General features: G+C 44.1%; 1 protein-coding gene across 3 annotated transcripts in view; it reads right to left on the minus strand.

Annotated features, from left to right (window-relative positions):
• Window positions 1-18,481, minus strand: part of LUZP2 (leucine zipper protein 2) — a 604,128-nt gene that overhangs the window by 145,643 nt on the left and 440,004 nt on the right. The window lies entirely within an intron of this gene.

The raw sequence follows: 18,481 nt of genomic DNA on the forward strand, positions 1-18,481 counted from the left end.
ACCTCATAAGGTCCTGCTCTAACCAATTAGAACAAGACACCTTGCTCAGGCCATAGCTAGACCCAATTATTTTGCGCCTTAAGCTTTGTTTGAATTTCGCGCCATAAGCTGTGTTTGAACTTGTGTTTGCCTATATAAACAGCCTGTAACAAGCAGTCAGGGTCCCAGGGCCAACTTAGAGCTTGGGACCCTAGCGCGCTAGTAATAAATAACTCTCTGCTGTGACTCCCGTGTCGGGTGTTCCTTCGCGGCGACCCCTGCCCAGGAGGGAATCGACAGCTCAGTTCCTACATTTGGTGCATGGGCTGGGAAGTGGGGTCGTCCGAGGACCCCCGACCCATCTGGTGGAGACCCATCTGGCCCGGGCCACCGACCGCCGACTGGACGAACGAACTCTGTCAGGTACTTTCGTTTCGTTCTGTTTGTTTCGTTCTGTTTGTTTTGCCGGCTAATTCTGAGGAGTACTCCGTCTGAATAATTAAGTGGAGAAGGGGGACAGACGTGTCCGGCACCTTCTCACTTACGCCCCAGGGGACGCCCTGGAGGTAGTCTGGAAGAAGGCTGACGACTCCGTCAGCCTCCTCCAATCTGTAGGCAGGGCGCCGTCGCCCCTGCCATCTGAATATTTTGTGAAACTGTGGCGCCACTCTCTGGCCGCGCAGCTTCTTCTCATTTGTCTGGTCCTTTTGTATGTTGCTTTCATTTTGTCCTTGTGTGTGAAAGAATCTCTAGACAGAACTATGGGACAGACGTTGAGGACCCCTTTAACTCTGACTCTGACTCACTTCCCTGACGGTCGGGCTCGAGCCCACCACCTCTCTGTAGAAGTCCGTAAGGGACGATGGAAAACATTCTGCTCGTCCGAATGGCCAACCCTCCAGGTAGAGTGGCCACGGGACGGAACATTTAACCTCTCAATTATCCTACAGGTCAAAGCAAAAGTGATGGATCCTGGGCCACTCAGACACCCAGACCAGGTGGCCTACATAATTACTTGGGAAGATTTGGTCCGAAACCCTCCTTTTTGGGTGAAACCCTTCCTCCATTCCCCTTCCCCATCCCAATCTACCCTCCTTGCCTTAGAGGCCCCGAAGAACCGGAATTCAGACCCGCATAAGCCGGTTCTCCCAGATGAGCCCCAGAGGGACCTCCTCCTTCTTGACCCCCTGCCTCCTACACCTGAAAACCCCCTCCTGAGACCTCCGCCTTACGCTTCCCCCTCGGCCCCTACCCATTCCCCAACTTCCCCCTCGGTCCCTACCCTTTCCCCAACTTCCCCCTCGGCCCCTACCCTTTCCCCAGCTTCCCCCACGGTCCCTACCCTGTCCCCAACTTCCCCCTTGGCCCCCTCCATGTCTCCCTCTCCGGTCCCACCCGAACTCACCCCTCAAGCTCCGCCAGCAACACCTCGCCTCCGCCTGCGGCGGACTGAGGACCCAGATGGCCCTCCCACTTGGCAATCCTCCCTTTTTCCCCTCCGCACCGTCAATCGTACAGTCCAATACTGGCCTTTCTCTGCCTCTGACCTCTACAACTGGAAGACCCATAACCCTTCCTTTTCCCAAGACCCTCAGGCCCTAACCTCGTTGACAGAATCCATTCTCCTCACCCACCAGCCCACCTGGGATGATTGCCAGCAGCTCTTGCAGGTCCTCCTAACCACTGAAGAGAGGCAGCGAGTCCTCCTGGAGGCCTGGAAAAATGTGCCAGGACCAGGGGGCCTCCCAACCCAACTCCCCAATGAAATAGACGAGGGATTTCCCCTCACCTGCCCGGACTGGGACTATGAAACGGCACCAGGTAGGGAGAGTCTCCGAATCTATTGCCAGGCTCTGTTGGCGGGTCTCAAAGGGGCAGGAAAATGCCCCACAAATTTGGCCAAGGTAAGAACTATAACTCAGGAAAGGGACGAAAGCCCGGCAGCCTTCATGGAAAGGCTACTGGAAGGGTTCCGAATGTATACCCCATTCGACCCAGAGGCCCTAGAACATAAGGCTACCATAGCTATGGCATTCATAGACCAAGCTGCATTAGATATCAGAGGAAAACTCCAGAGGCTGGATGGGATCCAGACCTATGGATTACAGGAATTGGTTAGGGAGGCAGAAAAAGTGTATAATAAGAGAGAAACCCCTGAGGAAAGGGAAGCCAGGTTAGCGAAGGAACAGGAGGAGCGAGAGGATCGTAGGGATCGAAAGAGGGATAAGCATTTAACAAAAATCCTGGCGGCAGTAGTGAAAGAGAAAGGACCAGGGAGAGAGGGAGAGAAGCGAAGGCGGCCAAAAGTAGAAAAAGACCAGTGTGCCTACTGCAAAGAACGAGGACATTGGATCAAAGATTGCCCCAAGCGTCCTAAAGACCAAAAGAAACCTGTCACTGTCCTCGCCTTAGGTGAAGATAGCGAATAGGGGCGTCAAGGCTCTGGAGCCCCCCCCCCCGAGCCCCGGCTAACTCTCTCTCTGTAGGGGGGCACCCCACCAACTTCTTGGTGGATACAGGGGCCCAACATTCAGTTTTGATAAAGGCCGACGGGCCCCTGTCTTCCCGCACATCCTGGGTACAGGGGGCAACGGGGGAAAATCGCACCAGTGGACTAACCACCGAACAGTCAATCTTGGAAAAGGAATGGTAACACATTCCTTCTTGGTGGTCCCTGAATGCCCTTACCCCCTCCTAGGACGAGACCTTCTGACCAAGCTCGGAGCCCAAATCCACTTCTCCGAGACAGGGGCCCAGGTATTAGATCGGGACGGTCAGCCCATCCAAATTTTAACTGTGTCTCTGCAAGATGAACATCGGCTTTTTGACGCCCCGGCCATCACTCGCCTCCCTGATGGTTGGTTGCAAGATTTTCCCCAAGCTTGGGCAGAAACGGGAGGACTCGGGCGGGCCAAGTATCAAGCCCCAATCATAATTGATCTAAAGCCCATGGCGGTGCCTGTGTCTATCAAGCAATATCCCATGAGCCGGGAGGCTCATATAGGTATTCGGCAGCACATTAACAAATTTCTAGAACTTGGAGTGTTGCGACCTTGTCACTCGCCCTGGAACACTGCTCTTCTGCCAGTAAAAAAGCCTGGTACTCAGGACTACAGGCCCGTCCAAGACTTGAGAGAAATTAACAAGAGAACCATGGACATTCATCCCACAGTCCCCAACCCTTACAACTTACTTAGCACCTTAAAACCTGGCTATAACTGGTACACAGTATTAGATTTAAAAGATGCTTTCTTCTGTTTACCTCTGGCCCCCCAAAGCCAAGAACTCTTTGCCTTTGAGTGGAAAGATCCTGAGAAAGGAATTTCGGGCCAATTGACCTGGACCCGGCTTCCCCAAGGATTCAAGAACTCTCCCACTCTCTTCGATGAGGCTCTTCATCGAGATCTGGCCGACTTCTGAACCCAAAATCCAGAGGTGACCCTACTCCAATATGTAGATGACCTCCTCCTGGCTGCCCCTACAAAGGAAACCTGCATACAAGGTACCAGGCATCTACTCCAGGAACTGGGTGAAAAAGGATACCGGGCATCCGCCAAGAAGGCACAGCTCTGCCAGACCAAGGTAACATATCTGGGGTATATCCTGAGTGAAGGGAAAAGGTGGCTCACCCCTGGGCGCATAGAGACAGTGGCTCGCCTTCCACCACCACGAAGTCCCAGGGAAGTACGTGAATTCTTGGGAACTGCTGGGTTCTGTCGCTTGTGGATACCCGGTTTTGCTGAATTGGCCGCCCCCCTTTATGCACTCACCAAGGAAAGCACCCCTTTCACCTGGCAGACAGAGCATCAATTGGCTTTTGAGGCACTAAAAAAGGCACTCTTGTCTGCCCCAGCCCTTGGGTTACCGGACACCTCAAAGCCCTTTACCCTCTTCCTGGACGAAAGGCAAGGGATTGCCAAAGGAGTCCTGACCCAAAAATTGGGGCCTTGGAAAAGACCGGTAGCGTACCTGTCCAAGAAGCTGGACCCTGTGGAGGCCGGCTGGCCCCCGTGTCTTCGTATCATGGCAGCCGCCGCTATGCTGGTCAAGGACTCTGCTAAATTAACCCTTGGGCAGCTACTAACTGTTATTACCCCACATGCTCTAGAGGCCATAGTGCGGCAGCCCCCGGACCGGTGGATAACCAACGCACGCCTAACCCACTACCAGGCCCTCCTACTGGACACGGACCGCGTCCAGTTTGGCCCTCCGGTCACCTTAAATCCTGCCACGCTGCTGCCGGTACCAGAAGACCAACCGAGCCCACACGACTGTCGACAAGTATTGGCTGAGACCCATGGAACGCGGGAAGATCTTAAAGACCAAGAACTCCCAGACACGGATCACACTTGGTACACAGACGGCAGCAGCTACCTTGACTCAGGTACCCGGAGGGCGGGAGCGGCGGTAGTAGATGGACACAACACCATTTGGGCACAATCACTACCTCCTGGCACGTCTGCACAGAAGGCTGAGTTAATAGCACTAACCAAGGCCCTAGAGCTGTCCAAGGGATAGAAAGCTAACATTTATACTGATAGCCGATATGCCTTTGCAATGGCTCATACTCATGGGAGTATATATGAAAGAAGAGGTCTCCTAACCTCAGAAGGAAAGGAAATCAAGAACAAAGCTGAAATAATTGCCTTATTAAAAGCCCTTTTTCTTCCTCAAGAAGTGGCCATAATTCACTGCCCCGGGCATCAGAAAGGACAGGATCCCGTCGCAGTAGGAAACAGACAGGCTGACCAAGTGGCCAGGCAGGCCGCCATGGCAGAAGTACTAACTCTAGCCACAGAACCTGACGAAACCAGCCACATAACCATTGAACATACTTATAACCTCAGAAGACCAGGAAGAAGCAAGAGCCATAGGGGCTACAGAAAACAAAGACACTAGAAACTGGGAAAAAGAAGGGAAAATAGTCCTTCCCCAAAAGGAAGCCCTGGCAATGATCCAGCAGATGCATGCCTGGACACACTTGGGTAATCGAAAGCTAAAATTGTTAATTGAAAAAACTGACTTTCTAATCCCAAGGGCAAGTACACTCATAGAGCAAGTGACATCTGCCTGTAAGGTCTGTCAGCAGGTAAACGCTGGGGCTACCCGAGTGCCAGCAGGGAAACGGACTCGTGGTAACTGCCCAGGAGTCTATTGGGAAATAGACTTCACTGAAGTAAAACCTCACTATGCTGGATATAAGTACTTACTGGTGTTTGTAGATACCTTTTCAGGATGGGTAGAAGCTTACCCCACCCGGCAAGAAACAGCACACATAGTAGCCAAGAAAATTTTGGAAGAAATCTTTCCTAGATTCGGACTTCCCAAGGTAATTGGGTCAGACAACGGGCCGGCCTTCGTTTCTCAGGTAAGTCAGGGGCTAGCCAGGATATTGGGGATTAATTGGAAATTGCATTGTGCCTATAGACCCCAGAGCTCAGGACAGGTAGAAAGAATGAATAGAACCATTAAAGAGACCCTTACTAAATTGACCTTAGAGACTGGCTTAAAAGATTGGAGATGCCTCCTGTCCCTAGCTCTATTAAGAGCCCGAAATACGCCTAACCGTTTTGGGCTCACTCCATATGAAATCCTCTACGGAGGACCTCCCCCTTTGTCAACCTTGCTTGACTCCTTCTCCCCCTCCGATCCTAAGACTGACCTACAGGCTCGGCTGAAAGGACTCCAAGCAGTACAGGCCCAAATCTGGGCCCCCTTGGCAGAACTGTACCGACCAGGACACCCACAGACCAGTCACCCCTTCCAGGTGGGAGACTCCGTCACCGCTCTCAAGGACTAGAGCCTCGATGGAAAGGACCCTACATTGTTCTCCTGACCACACCCACAGCCATAAAGGTTGACGGAATCTCCACTTGGATCCACGCATCCCACGCCAAGGCTGCTCCAGAGACGCCCGGACCAACACCATCTGAGACATGGAAACTCCGACGCTCCGGGGACCCGCTCAAGATAAGACTCTCTCGTATCTAACCCCTTGCTTATTGCTTGCCCTCCTTCCCTGCGCCGCTGGCAGTATACTCACTGATGCTAACCCCCACCGGCCATATAACCTGACCTGGCAAGTGATTAATTTTAATAATCATGAGGTCCTAGGTGAAACCTCAAAAATTGCTCCCCTAGGGACTTGGTTCCCAGACCTCTATTTCAACCTAGACAAAATAGCAAAGATAGATGACATGGAAGGGGGGGAATGAAGAAAACAGGTTAGAAGGGTGTCCATCAGCCGGAACGGGTTCTATGCCTGTCCCGGATTCAGGACAGGGGAAATGAAAAAAACTTGTGGAGATATAACTCACCTGTATTGCAATAGTTGGTCCTGTGTAACTAATAACGATGGAGAATGGAAATGGGCCACGAAACCCTGGTACATAACCATGTCCTTTGTCCAGCCCTGCACCAGAACCCGATATTCAAAAAATTGCAATCTGGTCCGCATCACATTTAAAGATGCGGAAAAATCTGATAACAGTTGGATAACAGGGTTAATATGGGGCCTTTATCTATACCAAAAGCCGCCGTATGGGGTCCCTATTCAAATTAGATTACTAGTCGACCCGGACATAGCCTCCGTTGCAGTAGGGCCGAACCAGGTTTTATCAGGAGCAAAGAAGCCCCTGGCTCCCGTACTGGGGAAGCCCCAACCAAAAGCTCCTCAAAGCACTTCCCCGCCCTTGATCTCCACCTCCTCTAAATATACACCCTCAGCCCAAACCGTCACCCACAGGCCCCTCATCCCGGGAATAGGTGACAGGCTCCTAAATCTCATAAAGGGCTCCTATTTCGCTTTAAACCAGACAAGGCCAGAATTCACCTCCTCTTGCTGGCTATGTCTAGCAACAGGCCCCCCTTATTATGAAGGCATCGCCTCCACTAATAATTTCACTAGCTCCACCAATCCTACTGGATGTGCGTGGGAACAACAAAGAAAACTAACCTTGGCTGAAGTTTCTGGGTCAGGAACCTGCATAGGCCAAGTGGCCCCTAGTCATCAGCACCTTTGTAATGTAACCTTGGCAGTACCCAGATCCAATCACTATCTAGTCCCCTCTGAGATGGACTGGTGGGCTTGCGACACTGGACTCACCCCCTGTATATCCACAGCTGTTTTTAGCAGAGGTACCCACTATTGCGTGTTGGTACAAGTTGTTCCCCGGGTCTACTACCACTCTGGAGACTCCTTTGACCTCCGGTATGAGCAGAAAACCCATATAAGACCAAAAAGAGAACCTATCTCCCTCACCCTCGCCGTCATGTTAGGAATTGGGGTAGCAGCTGGAGTTGGGACTGGGACGGCAGCCCTAGTACATGGTAACTACCATCTGCACCAACTTAGAATAGCCATAGATGAGGACCTTAGAGCCATAGAACACTCTATCACAAAACTTCAAGAGTCCTTGATTCTTTGTCTGAAGTAGTATTACAAAACCGACGACGACTGGAGATTGTCTTTCTGAAAGAGGGCGGGCTCTGTGCAGCCCTCAAAGAGCAATGTTGCTTTTATGCAGATCATTCAGGAGTAGTTAAGGATTCTATGGCAAAATTAAGAGAAAGAGAGAGAGTCTCAGCAGAGTTGGTTTGAAAGCTGGTACAACCAATCCCCTTGGTTTAGCACCTTAATCTCCACCATCTTAGGACCCCTCATCCTGCTCACGCTCATCCTGACTTTCGGGCCGTGCATACTTAACCGCTTACTTGCCCTTATTAAAAAGAGATTAAACATAGTACATGCTATGGTTCTGACCCAACAATACCAGACCCTCAGGACTGAAGAAGAGGCTCAAGATTGAGCCGCTGACACAAAAAAAGGAGGGAATGAAACTAGGCCTCATAAAACTTAAAAAATTAACACCAGGTGGCCCTGGATAAGGTCCCACCCTGCCTCGATAAGATCCCACCCTGCCTCGATAGGGTCCCACCCTGCCAATTCCGGGAAACAACCTCATGGGGTCCCACCCTGCCAATTCCGGGGGTCCCACCCTGCCTCGAAGTTCCCGGAATTAACAACTCCAGGAAAGTACCTCATAAGGTCCTGCTCTAACCAATTAGAACAAGACACCTTGCTCAGGCCATAGCTAGACCCAATTATTTTGCGCCTTAAGCTTTGTTTGAATTTCGCGCCATAAGCTGTGTTTGAACTTGTGTTTGCCTATATAAACAGCCTGTAACAAGCAGTCAGGGTCCCAGGGCCAACTTAGAGCTTGGGACCCTAGCGCGCTAGTAATAAATAACTCTCTGCTGTGACTCCCGTGTCGGGTGTTCCTTCGCGGCGACCCCTGCCCAGGAGGGAATCGACAGCTCGGTTCCTACAACATAACAGGAAAGTGAAGAGAATCCATAGACGCTTTGAAGGAAGCCCATCACTCCTGCAGGCTCCAAGAGACAGTCAAAAAACTATGAGTGCCCAAAGTGTGAAAGTATGAAAGGGGGATTATGCACCCCCAAACATATACCCTGACTGGGGAAGGTCTAGATCATGGGAGAATGATTTGACCTTACCTGGAGCTGAGACAAATTTAGTGAACTGAGTGAAATATAGGGGTAGGGGAAGCAGCAGGAAGAGCTCTGTGGGCACACTCAGTCCCCAGGGAAGCCATTTCTGACATGGTCTCACAGGGGTCCTTGAGGAGGTCTGCCAAAGGAATTGGGAAAAGACCATAGGGAGAAGGAAACTTCCAGCTGTACTTTGTACAATTTTGACTGAATACAAACTTTCCTAGACAGAACCCTAGAGAGGGGCAAACAGCAAGTGCAGCCACAACACAGAAGCTGCAGTAGGCAGGGAGGTATGCAACCTGAAAGTCCTGATTGCCTTTTCAGTGGGGAGGCCAGTAGCCTGGGGCAGTCCTGCTTACCTGCTGCCTGGATATAAATTTGGTGATGTTGAGGAGGCATAGTGGGAGTGAGAGCAGCCTTTTGAGCTGTGTGGGAGTTGGGTGAGGCTGGTTTCACTGCCGACTTTTCCCCATTTGCCTGGCAGCCTGCATGACAGCGGAGGCAGCTATAATTCTTCTGGGATCATAATTCAATTGGTCTGATAATCACATCCCTATCCCTCATAGCAGCTGCAGCAAGAATCACCCAAGAAGAGCCAGAGCTCAAACATGCCCATCCCTGCCCCCCACCTGAAGGTCTTTCTCTACCCACTGTGGTAGCCAAAGTACATAATCTCGTGGGAGTGCTATGGCCCCACCCACTGCCTGAGACACCCAAATATTCTCCAGGAGACCCTAGGGCAAGCTTGTATCCTCCATATACTACTGCAGCTGATGGTCTCTTGAATGTGCCATCTCCTGGCTGGCTGCCAATCAACACAAAAGCAGTGTAATAAACAAAACTATAACTAAGAACCCTCACAGAATTCACTTCACTTCACACTATCTCCATTGGAGAAGGTGCTGGTATCCATTGATTCAGAGAGCTGAAGATGGATCATATCATAGGACTCTTTACAGACACTCCCTAACAGTAGACAGGAGCTCAGTAGCTCTGGTGGGTGGCTAGACCCGAAGAGAAATAACAATCACTGCAGCTCAGCTCTCAGGAAGCCACATCCCTATGGGAAGAGATGAGCACCACATCAAGGGAGCACCCCATGGGACAAAACAATCTGAACAGTAACCCTTGAGCCCCAGATCTTCCCTCTGATATAGTATATCCAAATGAGAAAAATGAGAAAAAAAAAAAAAGAAAAGAAACGAAACAGGTAAACAATTCCAGTAATATGACAAAACAAATTTCTGTAACACCATCAAAAGTCCACACTAGCTCACCAGCAATGGATCCAAACCAAGACAAAAATCTCTTAATTGCCAGAAAAAGAATTCAGAAGGTCAATTGTTAAGCTACTCAAGGAAGTACCAGAGAGGTGAACACCAACTTAAAGAAATTTAAAACAACAACAACAACAACAAAAAGTTTCAGGATATAGGCAAAGAAATCTCCAGAGAAAAAGATAGCACAAATACAAATAACCACAACTTCTGGAAGTGAAGGACACACTTAGAGAAATGCAAAAGACACTAGAAAGTCTCAGGAATAGAATCAAACAACAACAAGAAAGAACTTCAGAGCTCAAAGTAAAGGCTTTTGAATTAATCATCCAAAAAAGATAAATAAAAAAGAATTTTTTATTTTATTTTATTTTATTTTGAGACAGAGTCTCACTCTGTCATCAGGCTGGAGTGCAGTGGCGTGATCTTGGCTCCCTGCAACCTCTGCCTCCTGTGTTCAAGTGATTCTCAGCCTCCCAAGTAGCTGGGATTACAGGCACGTGCCACCATGCTTAGCTAATTTTTGTAGTTTTAGTAGAGATGGCATTTGACCATGTTGGCCAGGATGATCTTGATCTCCTGACCTCATGATCCACCCACCTTGGCTTTCCAAAGTGCTGGGATTACAGGCATGAGCCACTGTGCCCAACCATGAATTTTTAAAAAGTGAACAAAGCTTCCAAGAAGTTTGGGATTATATTAAATGGCCAAACTTAAGAATAAGTAGTGTTCCTGAGGAAGAAAATAAATCTGTAAGTTTAGAAAACATATTTAAGAGAATAATTGAGGAAAATTTCCCCAACGTTGCTAGAGATCTAGATATCCAAATACAAGAAGCTCAAAGAACACCCAGGAAACTCATTGCAAAAAGATGATCACCTAGGCACATAGTCATCAAGTTATCTAAAGTCGAGATGAAGGAAAGTATTTTAGGAGCTATGAGGCAAAAGCATCAGGTAACCTACAAAAGAAAACCTACCAGATTAACAATAGATTTCTTAGCAGAAACCCTACAACCTAGAAGGGATTGGGGTCCTATCTTTAGCCTCCTTAAACAAAACAATTATCAAACAAGACTTTTGTATCCAGTGAAACTAAGCTTCACAAGTGAATAAAAGATGAATCTTTTTCAGACAAACAATACTGAGTGATTTTGCCAATGCCAAGCCAGCTCTATAAGAATTGCTAAAAGAAGTTCTAAACCTTGAAACAAATACTCAGAATACATCAAAATAGAACCTCCTTAAAGCATAAATTTCACAGGACTCATAAAACAATAACACAATGAAAAAAAAAAGGTATTCAGGCAACAAATAGCATGATGACTACAATAGTACCTCACATCTCCATAGTAACGACGAATGTAAATGGCCTAAATGCTTCACTTAAAAGACATAGAATGGCAGAACGCACAATCATTCACCAACCTAGTATCTACTATTTTCAAGAGACTCACCCAACACAAAAAGACTCAAATAAACTTAAGGTAAGGAGGTGGAATAAGATATTCCACGCAAATGAACACCAAAGTGAACAGCAGTAGCTATTCTTATATCAGACAAAACAAACTTTAAAGTAGCAGCAATGAAAAAAGTCAAAGACAGACATTATCTCATGATAAAAGGACTTGCCCTATAGGGAAACATCACAATTCTAAATATATATGCACCTAACACTGGAGCTACCAAAATTTATAAGATAATAACTACTGATAAGTATTATACCTCAGAAATAATATAGACAGCATCAAAATAATAGTCGAGGACTTCAATACCCCACTGACAGCACTAGACAGCTTATCAGGAGAGAAAGTCAACAAATAACAAATAAACTTAAACTATACCCTAGAACAAATGGACTTAACAGGTATTTACAGAACATTGTACCAAACCATTGTAGAATATATACTCTATTCGTCAGCACATGGAACATTCTCCAAAATAGACCATATGATGGGCCATAAAACAAGTGTCAATCAATTTAAGAAAATCAAAATTATGTCAAATACTCTCTCAGACAACAGTGGAATGAAATTGGAAATCAACTCCAGAAGGAACCCTCAACACTATACAATTATAAGGAAAATAAATAACCTGCTCCTCAATGATCACTGGGTAAACAATGATATCAAGATGGAAATTAAAACATTCTTTGAACTGAATGATAATAGAAAACAACCAACAAAAACCTCTGGGATACAGCAAATGCAGTGATAAGAGGAAAGTTCATAGCATTAAATGCTTACATTAAAAAGTTTGAAAAAGCACAAATAGATAATCTAAGGTCACACCTCAAGGAACTAGAGAAACAAGAACAAATAAAACTCGAATCCAGCAGAAGAAAAGAAGTAACAAAGAACAAAACGGAATTAAATGAAATTAAAACAAACAAACAATACAAAAGATAAATAAAACAAAAAGCTGATTCTTTGAAAAGATAAATAAAATTGATAGACCATTAGCGAGGTTAACCAAGAAAAGAGACAATTCAAATAAGCTTAATTAGAAATGAAAGGGGAGGCCGGGCGCGGTGGCTCAAGCCTGTAATCCCAGCACTTTGGGAGGCCGAGACGGGTGGATCACGAGGTCAGAAGATCGAGACCATCCTGGCGAACACGGTGAAACCCCGTCTCTACTAAAAAATACAAAAAACTAGCCGGGCGAGATGGCGGGCGCCTGTAGTCCCAGTTACTTGGGAGGCTGAGGCAGGAGAATGGCGTAAACCCGGGAGGCGGAGCTTGCAGTGAGCTGAGATCCGGCCACTGCACTCCAGCCCGGGCGACAGAGCAAGACTCCGTCTCAAAAAAAAAAAAAAAAAAAAAAAAAGAAATGAAAGGGGATATATTATAACTGATACCACAGAAATATAAAAGATCATTCATTCTAGGCTACTATGAACACCTTGACATGCATAAACTAGAAAACCTAGAGGAGATACTTAAATTTCTGGAAATATACAACCTTCTGAGTTTAAATAGGGAAAAAATAGAATCTCTGAAGGCACCAATAACAAGCAGTGAAACTGAAATTGTAATAAAATATTGCAAACAACACAACAAAATCCAGACAGATTCACAGCTGAATTCTATTAGACATTCAAAGAATTGGTACCAATCTTATTTGCACTATTCCAAAAGATTAAGAAAGAAGAAATCCACCCTAAATCATTCTATGAAGCTAGTATCAGAGTACTACCACAACCAGAAAAGGACATAAAATTTAAAAAGCTACAGACCAAAATCCTTGATGAACACAAATGCAAAAATCCTTAACAAAATACTAGCTAACCAAATCTAACAGCATATCAAAAAGATAACTCACCATGACAAACTGGGTTTCATACCAGGGATGCAGGCATGGTTTAACACATGCAAGTTAATAAATGTGATACAATACACAGGGAGAATTTTTTTTTTAATTACATGATCATCTTAATAGACACAGAAAAAAAGCATTTGACAAAATCCAGTATCCCTTTATGATTATAACCCTAAGCAAAATCAGCATAGAAGGAACATACCTTAATGTAATAAAAGTCATCTATGACAACGAACACACAGTCAGTATTATCCTGAACAAGGAGAAGTTGAAAGCATTCCTCCTGAGAACTGGAACAAAACAAGGATGTCCACTTTCACCATTTCTATTGAACATAGTACTGGAAGTTCTAGCTAGGGCAATCAGACAAGAGAAAGAAATAGAGGGCATCCAAACTGGTAAAGAGGAAGCCAAACTGTTTGTTTGCTGATGATATGATTTTATAAAAAACCCTAAAGACTCCTCCAAAAAGTCAGATAGATAATTAAATTCAGCAAAGTTTCAGGATACAAAATTAATGTACACAAGTCAGTAGCTCTGCCATACATCAACAGTGATCAAACTGACAAAAAAAAATCAAGAACTCAACTTCTTTTACAGTATCTGCGAGAAAAATGAAATACTTAGGAATATACCTAACCAAGGAGGTGAAAGGTCTTTACAAGGAAAACTATAAAGCAGTGCTGAAAGAAATGCACAAGACAAACAAATGAAAACACATCCCATGCTCATGGATGGGTAGAATCAATATTGTGAAAATGACTATACCGCCAAAAGCAAATTACAAATTCAGTGTAATTTCTCATCAAAATACTGCCATTATTCTTCACAAAAGTAGACAAAACATTTCTAGAATTTATATGGAACCAAAAGAAGCCTACATACCCAAAGCAAGCCTAAGCAAAAAGAACAAATCTGGAGGCACCACATTACCTGACTTCAAACTATACTCTAAGGCCATAGTCATCAAAACAACATAGTACTGGTATAAAAATAGTCATGTAGACCAATGGAACAGAATAGAAAACTAAGAAATAAAGCCAAATACTTACAGCCAACTGACCTTTGACAAAACAAACAAAACATAAAGTGGGTAAAGGACACCCTAATAGACAAATAAACCACACACAGAAGAATGAAACTAGATACTCTTCTCACCCTATACAAAAATCAACTCGAGATGGATCAAATAGTTAAATCTAAGACCTGAAGCCATAAAAATTCTAGAGGATAACATTGGACAAACCCTTCTAGACATTGGTTTAGGCAAAGACTTCATGACCAAGAAACCAAAAGCAAATACAACAAAAACAAAGATAAATAGATAGAACTTAATTCAAATAAAAAGCTTCAGCACAGCAAAAGAAACAATTAGCAAACAGATAACCCACAGAGTAAGAAAATATCTTCACCATCTATATTTTTGACAAAGGATTAATATGCAGAATCTATGAAGAACTCAAGCAAATCAACAAGAAAAAAGAAAAAACAAAGATCCCATAAAAATTTGGCTAAGAACATGAATAGAAAATTCTCAAAAGGAGATATACAAATGGCCAACAAACATATAAGAAAATACTCAACATTTCTAAAAACCAGATAAATATAAATTAAAACCATAACGTGATACTGTGATACTACCTTATTCCTGCAAGAATGGTCATAATCAAAAAAATAAAAAAATAATAATAGATGTTGGTGTGAATGTGGTGAAAAGGGAACACTTTTTACACTGCTGGTGCGAATGTAAACTACTACAACCACTATGAGAAACAGTGTGGAGATTCCTTAAAGGAACTAAATGTAGATCTACCATTTGATCCAGCAATCCCACCCCTGGGTATCTAATCACAGGAAAAGAAGTCATTATGCAAAAGAGATACTTGCACACACATGTTTACAGCAGCAACATACACACATATATGCGATGCAAATGCATATATATATATACACACACACACACACATATATATACACACACATATATATCACATTTTCCTTATCTACTTATTGATTTATGGGCCTTTGGGCTGGTTCCATGTGTGTGTATACACACACCATGGGATACTCATCAGCCATAAAAAGGAACAAAATAATGGCATTTGCAGCAACCTGGATGGATTTGGAGACCATTATTCTAAGTGAAGTAACTCAGGAATAGAAACCAAACATCATATAATCTAACTCGTAAGTGGAAGCTAAGCTAGGAGGATGCAAATACATAAGAATATTACAATGGACTTTGGGGACTCAAAAGAAAAAGTGGGAGGGAGGTGAGGAATAAATGACAACACACTGGGTACAGTGTACTCTGCTTGTGTGACAGGTGCACCAAAATCTCAGAAATCATCACTAACAAACTAATTCATGTAATCAAACACCACCTGATCCTCAAAATCCTATTGAAATAATAAAAAAATAATAATTTAAATAAAAAATAATTTAAATAATTTAAAAAATAAATTTTGATACTTCTAGTGATTCTATTTGAAAAATTCTCACATTTTGGAGAAAAAATTCATGTTTATTAGAATTTAACTTGTCATTTTTTCTGATAAGAAATGTGTGATCTTTTAAAACCTGCATCTCTTCTCCATTAGCTAGCAAATAATGAAAAATATAAGTAAGATTAGTAGGCTTTTGTGCTTTAAGCATACAGGAATAAGGCTACAAAGTCGGGTCGATTTTGACAAGGCAATTTACTTTCTCTTATTTCTTATGCACAGAATTTACTTCTAAGCTGTTAGTTCTATTAAACTGGTAGAGCATAGGAGCCAAAAATAAAACTCTAAGCCCCCTGACCAATTGAATGGACTTTTCCTTTTGGCCAAAGGCATTCCTAAATTAACCTGAAAAACTAGTTCAGACCAAGATGAGAAGGTGGGGGTCAGACATGTCTCATTATCCTCTCTTCCTGTTGAAATCCAGGCACAGCTGTCCAGCATTTACCACTAAAATAGAAGCCTTAAGACTGGCAAAGCAGACTCTTTGTAGCAATAAAAGATACCAACATAATAAATAGTAGGCCTGGAAATATATTAAAATATTTTACCACAAAATGTATTTCTTTTAAATATTTTGAATTGGCCATGCAAAACTGTCTATTGTGGGAAAAATCTGTATTCTGTAAAGAATCCTTTTCCTTTTCCAGGCTTTTTTCTGAGCCAGGAGAGAATTAACTAAGAGTTTGGCATCGTAAGTCTGATAGACTTTTACAATCTATTCTTTCTGAATCCTGCTACATAGAGGCTTCATCTGCATATTAAAAAATTTAGTATCCACAACCCCTTATCTTAACCTTGACACTGACTTCTGTTGATTCCAGGTCTTTAGACAAACTCTTTTAACCAACTGCCAATCAGGAAATCTTTAAATCCACCTATCATCTCCCTAGCCTAAGCTTCAAGTTGTTCCACCTTTCTGAACTGAACCAATGAACATCTTACATCAGTGTATTATATCTCCCTAAAATGTATAAAACCAAGTTGTAGCCCAACCACCTTGAGCACACATTCTCAGGATTTTCTGAGGCTGTGTCACAGGTATGTCCTTAACCTTGGCAAAATTAACTTCTAAATTAATTGAAACCAGTCTCACATACTTTTTGATGTACAGGTGGATTTTGCCAAGGTTGAGCACACGTCCAAGAAAAAGGATCATAAAATCACAGTAACATCTGTGATCTGTGCTTTTTCCAAACAGCATTTGGGGGATTTCAGCATTCTAAGGGCAGGAACGGGCAATAGATAAAGAAGAAAGTAAAAAGGGGAGAGTAAATAAAAGAGGCAAGCAGGCTGGGTGCGGTGATTCATGCCTGTAATCCCAGCACTTTGGGAGGCAGAGGTGGGTGGCTCACCTGAGGTCAGGAGATCAAGACCACCCCTGCCAAAATGGTGAAACCCCATCTCTACTAAAAATACAAAAATTCGATGGCCGTGGCGGCGCCTGCCTGTAGTCCCAGCTACTCGGGAGACTGAGGCAGGAGAATCACTTGAACCCGGGAGCCGGAGGTTACAGTGAGCCGAGATCGCACCACTGCACTCCAGCCTGGTGACAAAAAAAAAAAAAAAAAAAAAAAAAAGCCAGGGGAGTCGGGGTGGGGTGGGGGCAAGCAGTTGCATTGTTTTGAGGCTTTGATCAGCCCTCACTGAATCCATATTTTATACGAAGACAGAGAGGGTAGAATAACAGTTAATGAGGTATTCACTTCCTTAGTGAACCTGCATTTTTATTTAAGATAAAGTAAACACAGAGTGGAGGAAGCAGCAAAATATGAATTCATCTCAAGTGAGCTGAGAGATGACTCCCAGTCTTATTTTTGTCCCTTACCTATGAAGATAAGCTATTCATTTACATTGTCAGAGTGAATTTCAACCATTTTAGGATAAAGACCTTGGGGCCCACAAGGAATTATCTTGTCAGCACATTGTGAGGGAATCCCCTGAGGAAGTTTGCAGCTTTTTTTTTTTTTTCTTTTGAGACGGAGTCTCTATCTGTGCCAGGCTGGAGTGCAGTGGCGCGAAGTCGGCTCACTGCAACCTCTACCTCCCGGATTCAAGTGATTCTCCTGCCTCAGCCTCCCAAGTAGTTGGGACTACAGGCGTGCGCCACCATGCCCAGCTAATTTTTGTATTTTTAATAGAGACGAGGTTTCACCATGTTGACCAGGATGGTCTCAATCTCCTGACCTCAGGTCATGCCCGCGCCTCGACCTCCCAAAGTGCCAGGATTACAGGCGTAAGCCACTGAGCCACCGCACCCAGCCATCTCCTGTCTTTGTAGCTATCGCTTCAAGACAAAATGGGAGGCAGTTTGGAGTGACTCAGTTTTCAAGTTTAACTTTCTCCTTTGGCAAGTTGAGTTTGGGGACCGAAGATTTTGATTTTTCTTTTACAGATGTTTGAGTACATTAGAAAAAATGACTTCTAAAAGATATAATCTGTAAATCACCTCAAAATATAAAGTAGAAATACAGCTGGGAAAAATGTGATATCGTGGAATTAAAATACTTCTATTAAGATATAACTGTGCCACTTACTAGTCCCATAATTTCAGAAAATTCTTATAACTTCTCTGGGTCTTGGTTTTCTAATTCATAAAGAGAACAATATTATCTTCCCTGTCTGACTCATATAATTATTTTGAGGCACAAATGAATGTGATTTGACAAGCTTACAGCTTCTGGAATCATGCAAGAAAATAATATTTTTAACCCCTCACACCGCTTTTGTAAGATGCCTACATTTTGGCACCAAATACAAGTAAATGGCACTGAAAAGCATTTTGCTCATTACAAATTAGTTTAACATGTGGATGACATAATTTTAAATTAATGAGACAGATGCACAAAAATTAAATTACTTAAGAGTTTAAAAATTAAGGAGAAACAAATTT

Source organism: Theropithecus gelada, chromosome 14, assembly GCF_003255815.1.
Source record: "Theropithecus gelada isolate Dixy chromosome 14, Tgel_1.0, whole genome shotgun sequence".
Taxonomy (NCBI): Eukaryota; Metazoa; Chordata; class Mammalia; order Primates; family Cercopithecidae; genus Theropithecus; species Theropithecus gelada.